Here is a 12,370-nt window from a genome sequence, read left to right as displayed (position 1 = left end):
CAGTGGTTGAGCATCTGCCTTTGGCTCAGGTCATGATTCCAGAGTCCCGGGATCGAGTCCCATGTCAGGCTCTCTGCAAGGAGCCTGCTTCTCCCTCCCTGTGTCTCTGCCTCTCTCTCTGTGTCTCTTATGAATTAATAAATACAATCTTTAAAAAATGAAATAAAACAAAAATAAAATAAAAATGGTTCATCCTCACATTAGAAAGACAAAACGAACCATTTTTTCTATTAAATTATAAGTATATGCATCTGTTTTTTCTGTGGTTCTTATTCAATCTACTTTTCTGGGTCTGTGATGGTAATACTATATATAATTTACAGAAGTGCTTTTCCTGTTCAAGAGTATATTTTGCCTTACATGACCACATTGTGATTTTTTTTATAAATATCTTAAGAACCTAATAAAATTAACCATACTGCCATTTCATGAAATGTGAATATCTGCTCAAATTATACTCTGTGCTTTTATATTTTTCTACTTAGGTACATGTTTACCAGTGCCATAGCCAATGGCTTGTCTTTAAGCACACACTTCTGTTTAGAAAGTTGGGGTATTTATATATTCTTGCCTTCGAAAATTTTATAGTTTAATTCATTAATTAATAGTTTTCCCTTTTTTATGGAATGCTTCACAAATTTGCATGTCATCCTTGTACAGGGGCCATGCTAATCCTCTCTGTTATCTTTCTAATTTTAGCATACGTGCCGCTGAAGCAAGCACTAATTAATACATTTTGAAGTTTTACGCTTTGTCTTAAGCTAGTTGTCATAATCTTATAATAATGTCAGAAGTCAGACTCTTCTTATATCTGATACTTCCAATCATGTAAACTTATGTTTTTTTTTTTTTTTTAAGATTTTATTCACTTATTCATGAGAGACACAGAGAGAGAGAGAGAGAAGCAGAGACACAGGCAGAGGGAGAAGCAGGCTACATGCAGGGAGCCCGAAGTGGGACTTGATCCTGGCACTCCAGGATCATGCCCTGGGCTGAAGGCAGCACTAACCCGCTGAGCCACCCTGGCTGCCCTAAACTTACGTTTTAAAAATGTATAAATGCACATGTATAAATGATAATTTTACACAATTGTACCTAATATATCTGGTTGAGCAAACAACCAGAAAACTTTGCAAGTATTATCTTGAAGCTAAGCTAATGAGAAGAATGGATGTACTCGAGTCACATTTTACGTATGTACGCAGCCCTATTTCTCTGCATACATCTGGGTAGATACATAATGATGTACTGCGCACGATTTTCTGAGCACGAGGAGTGAAAACCACAACTCAGTTGTGTATTAGAACCGGCAGGAGTTCTTCCCGTCGAAGGAAGCGATCTGATGATAGCAATGTTGTAATACAGTCTGTGGTGAGTTCTTTTAAGACACGATGTTCTGTTCTTGTCACAATCTAAGAAAATAATTTGTGAGAGAAAACGCAAAGAAATGAACATATATGGCTTGCAAATGTCGAGGGAGAATAAGGACGTACCTTCTTAAAGACATGCTGCCTGAGTGTTAGAGGGACCCCAGGACTCCGTGTGCACGTGCGCATGCACCCACGTGCCTGTGGGTAAGTGTGTGTGTGTGTGGGGGGTGTGCATGCATGTATTTCTACATTCATAGAAGATGAGCCAGAAAGTGCCCATTGATCTGAATTGAACTGGCTTGAACTTGTACACACTGGAATTGCATGAAAGGCGTCCCCAGAGATTTTGGAGGAAATGAACCAAAACCCCTGTTTCCAGTTAGGGTGGAATTAACTCTATAATTGAGTCTGGCACAGTGACTCTGCGAGCTAGGAATTTTGATAGATGGTGTTTGTGAGCTAAGCCAGGCTGGAGTTTCAACATAAATGACATGCTTGTTTCCAATTTCAGAAGAGTTAAATTCTAGAGCAAGGATGTCTTCATTTCTCTTTCTCCTTCTCTTCCTCCTGAATTTAGAAATAACTTGCAATAGAACAACAAGCAGGGATTTCTCAATGGATTCTCCCAAAGCAGTGACAGCTAACAGGAGGAAAGCCTGCCTCTCGAGGAGAGAGGGTGGGAACAAACCCAGAGTGACCCTGCAGCAGCCTACTCGGGGGTCATGCGAGCATCCCAACTCAGCCACACGGGCCTTCCAAGCAGCCCCTTCGAGGGGCCACTAGCCCATTTCCCCCTGGTTGCAGGCAGGGAACCCCTGGATCCCAGGTCACCCCACAGGCCGGCAAGAACATGAGCATCAGGGGTGCCATAGGCAGTCAGCAGGCCCTGGGGACCCAGTTCGGTTCTGGGGAAGATGCTCTGGGGGCCAGGCTTGGTGTGTGGGAACTCCTCACGTGAAGGCAGAAGAGCTGCTCACGGCACATTCAGGACAGCTCACTTGGCTAAGACCGAGCTCTGTAGTTTGAACCTGGCTGCTCCCATGTAACGAGCTAGGGAAATTTTCACCCTTCTAGGACTTGCCTCATGTATAGGAGGGAGATAAACATAGCAGTTGTTGTGAGGAAAACATGAGGAATTGAACGGAAGAGCTTAGGGCAGGGCCTAGCACTTACTAGGACTAACAAGTGGCTTTCTACAGACGGTGCGTTTCATCTAAACCTCTCAGAAGGAAACAGGGCCTGGAAGTTTTGTCAGCCATGGGGCTCGCCCATTCCTTGAAGGGAAGAAGAGAGCCATCTGGATGGCAGCAGAAGAGTGTCTTCTGTGGGAAAGGGCAGGAGGTGGCAGGTCACCCTGGATGACTGCAATCAAACCCAGAGTTCACTGGACTTTCCAAAACCTAGAGACAAGAAAGGAGATGGCTGCTCCCCACTCACTCACATTTTCTCTTCTGCATTTTCTTTTAGACAGAGGCTTCTACTAATCCAGACAACAGGAATAAGAAATTGGTCTAGTGGTAAAATTCCCTTTGCCACTGGGTCCCATCTTGGCTGGTTTTGATCTGAGAACTCTGCCCCACATATGCTGCAACAAGAAGAAAGCTCACGACGATGAGGACCATGTCCTCTGCAAGGTCAGCTGCCTCATGTTTTGCAAAGGCCTCCCTTAGATGTCACCACCTCACCCATGGGAGAATTAGCTGTCCGTTTTACTGGTGACAACCAGAAGGAACAAGCAAAGCAATTGCCTTCCAATGTGCCAGCCAATAGCCATGGAGTCCAGCATCCAAGGAGTCAAACACCCAAGAGGTGAATGAGCCTCAGTACCATGGCCCATGCCTGAGGCTGTCCTGCCATCAAAATCCAAACACTGCGATTCTACAGGGTCCTAAGTCTCAGATTTGCAAGGCTTTGATTTGTATTTTTAAAAGAACTGAGCCCTATGAAAGCATTTATATTAAAGATGAAATTATTTAATTTGACAAAGGAACGAGTCTCGGGAGATTCAGAGGGAAGCAGGCAGGACTTGGCACATTTCCTTTATTCTCTTATCTTAAGCCCTGTATCAAAGAATGTAAACAAAAGCTTTTTCTTTTATATTTATGTGCATCTGTCTAAGTTGGCAATATCAATATGCTCCACACGTAATGGTATATATTTGCTTACTGGGATAGACTGGATTAAAAACTGTTCATCTTTCTGGATGGGCTCTTGCAAGCTACAGATTCAGAAATCCTAAAAGCAAATCTTACTAGGGCAAACACATTTTCTCTCTAGCAGTGCTGTCACGGAAGGGAATGTGCTCTGGGACCAGTGCCCATACATTTCAGCTATGATTTTAGAACATCATTTTAAAACAAATATATACATATATATACACACACACATATATATGTGTATATGTATGTATGTGTATATATATATATAAAATCTCTAAGTTCACTCCAGCTCAATTTTGATTTTGGTAATGGCTTGCCAACAGTAAGGAAGAAATTACAAGTGGATCTGGTATTTGTCCCTGATGAATGCTGGTGCAGATAAACATATCCGCTGTCGATGACGAGCACGCGAAATTTCTCATCACTGCTTTAAAACAACGATGGCCGCAGCTCAGAAGCCTCACTTGTGGATCTCAGGGGATGGATCTCGAAAGCACACTTAAGAGTTTAACCTTTTCAGCAAAGGGTATGTTAAAAAGAGTCAAATTCCAGAGAAAATGGAGAGAATCTAATAAATATACATAGATTTTTTTTTTCCAGGCCATGAGTCCATTTTAGATATCAAATATTTGTTGCAAAATGGTCATTGCAGTTTTGAGCCTGCTGGTGGTGGCTACTGCGTACAGGGCATATTATGGGAACAGGAGCACTACCCTGGGATTCATCCAATTCAAGCATATAACCAAATTGCTTGATATAAATACAGGGAGGATATCCAATGTCCTCTGCAATCCTGGGTGCTTACATACATATAGCCTGTGTCTTTTATAGTGCTGGACCTCTAAGCAGGACTAAACTATGATTTGTTGGTTTGTCTGTTTGTTTGTTTTTAAGAGAGAGAGGCAGAGACACAAACAGAAGGAGAAGCAGTCTTCCTGCAAGGAACCTGATGAGGGGCTCGATCCCAGGACCCTGGGATTACTCCCTGAGCCAAATGCAGGCGCTCAACCACTAAAGCCAACCAGGCACCCCTAAATTATGATTTTTTAATGTAACCTAAAGTATGTCTGTGTTTCTCTCTAAGTTTCTCTCTCTATGTGTACACACACATACACAAATGCAAAGATCAAGAATTTACTAAAAATTTAAAGTAGTGATCTTACAGAGCTAATTAAAATAGTCATATATATTCATAGGGAATTACTGATAATAAATACGGTATATTTCACAATTGAGTATTACTGATTCACCAAAATAGTGTTGGACACAGTATCTGATAAAGGAAAAGATGTTCCCCAAATAGTATTAAGTGAAGATAAGAAAAGAAGGTTTCAAGTATGATTGTCTTTTTATAAAAATAAGTGCACAGAAGAATACTGTAATAATAACCCCCCGAGATTGAACTGTGATTATCTCCAGGCAGGGGGATCACCGGATGTTTCTTCCTTCCTTTAGTTTATCAGCATCTTGTGCTTTATTTTTATTGACTATATGTGGCTTTTATCCTAAGAAGAACCATCAGTGTGCCTTCAGGGTTGAAGCTGGGCAGGAGGCCTCTGGCTCCTGGGACAGGAGCTTGAGATTTCCAAGTAAGCTTTTGACAACAGGGGCAAGTTGCAGAACTTAAACACTTTCGATCCCAAAGGTGTTCCTCAGAAAGCTTGTGCCACCACCATGCAGTCCCCTTCTCCAGGCAGACCTCCACCACGGAGCCACGCTCCCAAAGCCTTGGGTTCCCGGGCTCGCCCATCCTTTCAGCCAGGGTGATTCAGGCCCTCACTGCCCTTCTGTCTTCCTTCTGCCCATTCAGTGTGGAGGCAGAGAGAAAGAGTCATTCAAACAGCTGCCAGAGGCACAGAGAGTTATTTGTATAACCAATGAGTTCTTCAGGAAAAACAACAACAACAACATACTTACCAAAAAAAAAAAAAAAGTCTAAGTCAATTGTGTAGGAAAAATACTTTGAGGCACAAATGAGCAAGATAGTAAATAAGGTCTTGCTCTTGCCAGGTGCCCTGATGAAGCCCACACTCCCAGCGGCAGCAGCAGCAAACAGGCATGCTTGAGTGCTCTATGGCCTGTTTCTTTCTTTCTTTCTTTCTTTCTTTCTTTCTTTCTTTCTTTCTTTCTTTCTTTCTTTCTTTCTTTCTTTCTTTCTTTTCTTTCTTTCTTTCTCACTTTCTCTCTTTTCTTTCTTTCTTTCTTTTTTTTTAAATTTATGTTAGAGAGAGACAGAGAGAGAGCAGGAGTGGAAGGCGCAGAAGGAGAAGGACAGAGAATCCCAAGCAGACTCCGTCCACACCGAGCCCAATGCTGGGCTTGATCTCAAGATTCTGAGATCAGGACCTAAGCTGAAACCAAGAGTCTGACATTCAATCAACCGCCCCACCCAGGCACCCCTACATCCTGGTTTCTGAGCACCCTGCCCTAAAGAGAGGGCCCAGCAGACTCAGGCTGCCCTATATGGAGAACGTGGTGCAAGCAAAGCCAGCTTCTGCTGGCCCTGGGCTGAGGTCCGACTCAAAGGTGCCAGTTCGGTGGTGAGTCACCCCGTGGCCAGGGCCTGAAGTCCCTCACCACTTATCGTACCCATTCTGTGAATGCTATGGGTTGGACAGAGTCTGCACAGTGAAGAAACAAAACTACACAATCTTCTGTTCCTGCTTTCAAGGAGTTCTCATCAAGTAGAAGACAGATGTACAAACACATACTTCCATAATGCATGGATCCCAGAAGTGGGTTTCACAGGTCAATGAACTCAAGTGGGCTGAGGCATAGACATTAAAGAAAGAAAAAGCAAAAAGTCCAATTTCGGGTTGCCAGTTAGGACAATTTTCAAAGTGACAATTCCCTCTCCCCTTCTTGCTAAATACTAACATCATCTCATTAAAAAAAAAAAAATAGTTTGTATTGTGAAAAAAAAAAAAAAAACAGGAAGGACATAATCTCAAAATATAGAACAGTCCTTGCCAGTTAGAAAAGTTACTCTGACCTACCACTCTATCATTCTATCATTCTCAATGTCTAGGACAGTCATTTTGCCATCCTGCCAGGGCTTAGTGAGCATTCCCGATGTAGTAACATGGCACCAGGACAGGACCATGCTCTTGGGTATGTTCGAGAGGGACCTTTGCTGGGTTGGATTTGAGTCCCCTCAAAATACATATCTACCCAGAACCTCAGAAGGTGACCTTATTTGGAGAAAGGGTCTTTACAGATGTAACTTTAAAATGAGGTCATTTTGCATTAGGTGGGTCCTATCCAGTGGCTGGGGTCTTTCCAAGAAGAGAAAGCAGAGGCACAGGGAGGATGTTCTTGATGAAGGAGGCAGAGCCTAGACTGACACGTCTTCCACCAAGGATCCATGAGCATTGCCAGCAGAAGTTAAGAGAGAGGCATGACCAGATTCTCCCCCTAAGTCTCCAGAAGAAAGCCCTGACACACTTTGATGCTGACTCCTGACCTCCAGAGCCATGAAAGAATTTCTGCTGGCTTAGCTTCCTGCTTTGGGGGGCTGTGTTGGGCGGCCCCAGGGAACGAATATGAGGATGTGGTTCCACAGAGAAGGTCTGTAGAGATGGGACATTTGCACCTAGAGAGAAAGATACCTTTCAACCGCCAAAAGGGGAGGTCAAGGGTCAAGGGACTGGGGGATCCAGGACACTGGAACAGTATGAACCAGGGCCCAGGAGCAGTTGACAGGCAGCCTGAATATAGCAGCGGTGGGGTGTGCTGGGCACGGGGCAGAGCAGCCCAACTGGAAACCGGGTTTCACAGAGCAGGTCATGGGGGAGCAGTTGGAGCTATACTCAGGTACTGGGTCTCAATCCTGCAGCCAGTAGAGACCCTGGTACACTGTTCACTTACCAAGCTGAATGCTATGAGGCCAGTCGTTTCTCAAGATTGGAAGGAAAAGGTTTTAATCAAACTTCTGAAAGTTGGAGAAGTGGTCAGATCTACTGGGTGACTCTTCTTATGAAGGAACCTAATCGTTAGACATGACCCATCTCTTCGAAGTGTGACCTCTTTCCAGGATAGATGCACAAGGTCTCACAGCCATGTGTGTGTGAAGGAAATCAGCAAGTCTTACTGCACTATTACTCTCACCACCAAGCCCAGAGTTGGGCACCTATGCTTCATTTTCTCATTCATAAGCTGGGGATCGTCATCATCATCATCACCATCATCAAACCTAACTCATAGTCTTATGGTGACAATTGAATGAAATTATGTGTATATATATAGCACCGTGCCCGGGATGCACATAGTAAATGCCAGCTAGTATCATGTTTATTATTCTTTTCATTTTTATGAGATAAATTGTTTGATAGAGAATGAACACCCATGGCAGAAAACCAACTGGAAAAATTTATGATACGTTTGACTCAAGAATAATTTGATGTGGTCATGAAAGGAAATGCAATTCAGATTCCTAAGGGGGGCTCTGTGTTCATACACCCTGCCCGGGGTGCAGGGGTGGGTGCAGGGGACTTGGCCACACTCCCAGCTAGGATGTCAGAACTTCCCTCTAATGTTGTTCTCTTACAACTTTTCCTCCACCTCATTTGTAAGCAATACCAGCATATGTCCCAGGATCCGTGTCACATTGAGGTGTCCTTACCTCAGGGTGGACTCAGCAGCTTAGACCATCTTTCTCTGGTTGCACAGGTGAACAAAGTTCAGCAGGTCACTTCCAACCGCGTTGCCATTGTTCTCGCCCTTGGGAGGTTTCTCTTTTGGGGTCCTCACCTTTTTTGGACAGATTGGCAAAGAGCTGCATAAATTAAAGCCAGCAAAAAATAAATAAATAAATAAATAAACAAACAAATAAATAAATAAATAAAGCCAGCACCATTTGTCAAAAAAAATGCAAACATTTACCCTATCAATATTTGCCTTTTAATTTTGTTCCTGCTTTTGGTTTTTATTCATTTAACCATTTTGCATTTCATTTTTACATAATTGAATCCACTATTCCCTCTGCAGTTTCTTCTATCGATTTATGCTTAGAAAGCAGCCTTCTGAGGCTGGTTGTAGTTCTACTTATGTTTTAATTTAGATCCTTTTTATTTTTTTATTTTTTAAAAAGATTTTATTTATTTATTCATGATAGACAGAGAGAGAGAGAGAGAGAGAGAGAGAGAGAGAGAGAGGCAGAGACCCAGGCAGAGGGAGAAGCAGGCTCCATGCTGGGAGCCAGACGTGGGACTCGATCCCAGGACTCCAGGATCACACCCTGGGCCAAAGGCAAGTGCTAAACCTCTGAGCCACTCAGGGATCCCCAATTTAGATCTTTTTAAATTTTATTTTGGCTCTCTAATCCTTCTGGATTTTTTCTGTACTTTCTTTGAAGTAAAAATCTAAATATTTTTGTCTATTGCTTTGTTGTGTTTTGACTAATATTACCTACATCCTAGCAGTATTTACTAAAAATGTCATTTTTTGCTTGATTTTTAAAATGCCAAAAATAATAAATAAATAAATAATACAATAAAATAAAATGCCAACTTGACCAGTTGATTAATAAATTCTTTATCTACAAGCTATCCTCTCCGATGATTGTGCTGTAACAAACCTCCCAGGGAACCAGGCTTTCCCGTGGTGGCTGCCTCACCCCAGCTGTACGCTGCCCCTTGGCTAAGAGGGTCTGGGCCTAGGGTTCTTTTTGCTGGCTAACTGGCATTTCCTGAGTAAACATTAATCCCACCTGCATCTCAGTGAATAAGTCACTGCAGACTGGGGTGTTTAGCAAATGTACAGCCTGGGCCAGACTGAGCATGGCCAACACAAGGGGCCCAGCATCTCGATACAACTTGTTTCAGAAGGCCACAGCAAGAATCCTGACAGATCGCCCTGGGCTCCGGCCACACGTGGGCAACAACCGACAGACTGCCTTCACCTGCCCAGACAGACTTTCAGAATCTACCTAACGGGTCAGTAAGAGGGGCAGGAAAGGAGCCAGGGGACCACTGGACGTCCACGCGGTAGAGGATGTCAAACTGCAGATTCTACGTGGAGGCTCCTGGGTGGGTGACTGCCACAGTGCTTCCATCTGGAGTCGAGACAAACATCTACTCCTCTGTCACCTCCGTCCCCACTTGCACCACCACAGACATTTCTGATCAATCATCGACATGCAGATCTGGGGGAGAAAGTCTCTTATTCTCACTGATCTTCATGCCTATTAATCCTAATAATAGGCAATCGTCATGCCTATTAACAGGGCATAATATGGTGAGCTTTTATTAACACTGTTCTAGAAATCAGCTGTAAGTATTAAAGCATTTGTTCAGGCCTTCCTCTTCTCTGTGTTACTTTCTCCTTTCCAAAAAATTCCCTCCTGAAGCCACTGCATGGGATGGAGCTCAGTAGATGTCTATGCTGGGAGGAATGAGCCACAGAAGAGCACATCTGAGGAGCCTCCTGGAGCCTAAGTGGGCATGGGGGCATCCAAGAGGGCATGGTGCCACCATAATATCAGAGCCCAGTGGGATGGCATGGAGGTAACAGGCTGGGGCTGGGGGCATCCAGAGGAGCACAGTGCAAGGGACGGGGGCTAGGACTGGGAGCCTGAGCAGGGTGAGGGGTGGCTCTGTGTGGAGGGAGGTAGGCTCCAGACAGGACAGGACAAGGAGCAGAACCGGAGGAGCCAGCAACCAGACAGGACGAGGGGCCAACAGCCAGAGCCTGCATCCATGTGGAAGGTATGGGCAGTGCCGGGAGAGCTTACGGGTGAGGGCAGTCCAGAAAGGGATGCCAGAGCACTGACAGGTGGGAGGAAGCCCCCATAGGGATGTAGTCTAGGGGGAGGCGACTGGGAACTCAGCACAACAGTGATAGTAGCTAAGGAGGCTCACTGCTGGGGACAGAAGTCGCAGCTGCAGACAGGGGCAAAGCTAGGGCCCCGTGTCCTGGATTTGAACCAGGGATGCTGGCATGAACTCGTGGTTTTCCACATAAATAGATATGTCTGGATGCAGGCATGGATGTGAATGTGCGTGTGTGTGCCCTCTGGCTCCTTCCCCTGAGATCGGGCGCCCGGGGCCCAGACTTTGCTTCTAAATCCTGTCCTCCCTGCAGAGATGGCATCCTCTGAGCCTGGTGGAGGTGAGCCCACAGGCGAGGAAGGTGACACAGGCCAGCCTGAGCAGCTCCGTGTCAGAGCCTCCCGAATCTGAGAGCCTCTGAGCATCAGGAGAGGTGATGATGGTAACAGAGTGCGACCCGCTGAATGAAACGAGGACCCGGAGTCTCTGCTGAGGGAGACAAATATGGAAATGCACAGATGAAGTGTTAGACTAGGAGCAGGACGTGCACGGGCTTTCAAGGCAGAGCCCCCCAGATACATATTAATCGCCAGGGAAGGGGAATGAGAAACGGGCAGACGCCACCTCCGTCCAGTGGCCAGAAAGCACCGTCAGTAAAGAGACGGATCGCTCCTGGGTTCTTCCTGCCAAATACACGACCCAGAGCCAGTCCCCGGCACTCATCGGGCAGACCCAAGTTCTCCCCACGGCAAGTCCAGGGAGCCTGAGGAACGTTTCTAGAACAGCTCAGTGCCACAGGTGGTTCCAAAGTGGATCCTGTTGTTCAAGAGGACATGTTTAGGGCAATGGGATGGCAGTCTAAGGATTTAGGGGAATGACATCCTGTGGCTGCTCCTCTGGTTTCCTTGGTTCCACTGCAGTTATTTGGGGGAGTATTCATGTGTTTAGGCAATCCACGGAGAAATACTGGGGGTGATGGGACATCGTGTGAGGTGACTCGTTCTCAAAAGTTTAGGAAAGCACTTATTTGTGCTATGTTCGCAACTGTCCCGTGGGGAATTTATGGTTGTTTAAGAGCTCTGGCAGCCGATCCAGGGTGTTTCCCTGCAGGGGTTGGGGTGGGCAGCTCGGGGGGCGCAGGAACTGCCAGTTCAACAGCCCCTGTGCCCCCACCCCCAGGCACTCCTCCTCTGCTAGCTCCGGCACTGGCCTGGAGGGGTGCCCAGGGCACCAGAGCAGCAGCCACGATGACACAGGCACACTCTAGAAGGCCGGCACAGGGTGCCAGCCTCCCCCCAACCCAGTAAAGGACAACAAGCCAGACAGATGATGCCAGTCGGCTGCCAACTCGGGAGGACGGGGAAGGCTGAGCAGCTCCCACAGACAGGGCCAGGAAATGCGTGTCCTTGGAACTCAGTCCAGCGAACACCCTGTGGGAAGACATCAGAGGATCTGAGGACCGGGGAGAATGACAAGGCTAAAAATAACTGGAGTGCACGGATGCTGGGTGCTAAGGCCTCTCCTGGCACTACTTCCTGTGACCATGGTGGGCGTCCCGCAGGCAAGGGTAGCTGGTGCCGCCATGGGCCCGCGGGACGTGTGACCCGCATGGTCACTTTGCAGCATCCACAAAAACTGGATCTCGATGCCATAGGCCTGGAACTAATACAACATTGTGTGATCATTCCACCTCAACAGAAGCATTAAAATAGAGATAAATAGGGGCACCTGGGTGGCTCAGTGGTTGAGTGTCTGCCTTTGGCTCAGGGCATGATCCCGGGGTCCTGGGATCACGTTTCGCACTGGGCTCTCTGCAGGGAGCCTGCTTCTCCCTCTGCCTCTGTCTCTGTCTCTGTCTCTCTCTGTGTGTCTATCATAAATAAATAATAAATAATAATAATAATAAATAATAAATAATAATAATAATAATAAATAATAATAATAATAAATAATCTTTAAAAAAAGAAATAAATAAATGACGAATGTACAAAGTGGCACAGGTCATTGTACGGTTCAGTCCTTGGGGTCACCCTAGGCAGGGGACATTTCTCTGGCTGCAGTGAGGAGGCCTAGA

General features: G+C 45.7%; 1 non-coding gene across 1 annotated transcript; it reads right to left on the bottom strand.

The window, feature by feature from the left end:
* Positions 1-615: 615 nt before the first annotated feature.
* LOC144288190 (U6 spliceosomal RNA) lies at positions 616-723 on the bottom strand. The gene has a single exon (XR_013356164.1). It is a non-coding gene; the product is annotated as a U6 spliceosomal RNA (small nuclear RNA).
* Between the last annotated feature and the right edge of the window lie 11,647 nt (positions 724-12,370).

This window comes from Canis aureus, chromosome 17 (assembly GCF_053574225.1).
Source record: "Canis aureus isolate CA01 chromosome 17, VMU_Caureus_v.1.0, whole genome shotgun sequence".
Classification (NCBI taxonomy): Eukaryota; Metazoa; Chordata; class Mammalia; order Carnivora; family Canidae; genus Canis; species Canis aureus.
Note: the sequence above shows the minus strand (reverse complement) of the source record. Positions and strands in the feature narration are given on the sequence as shown.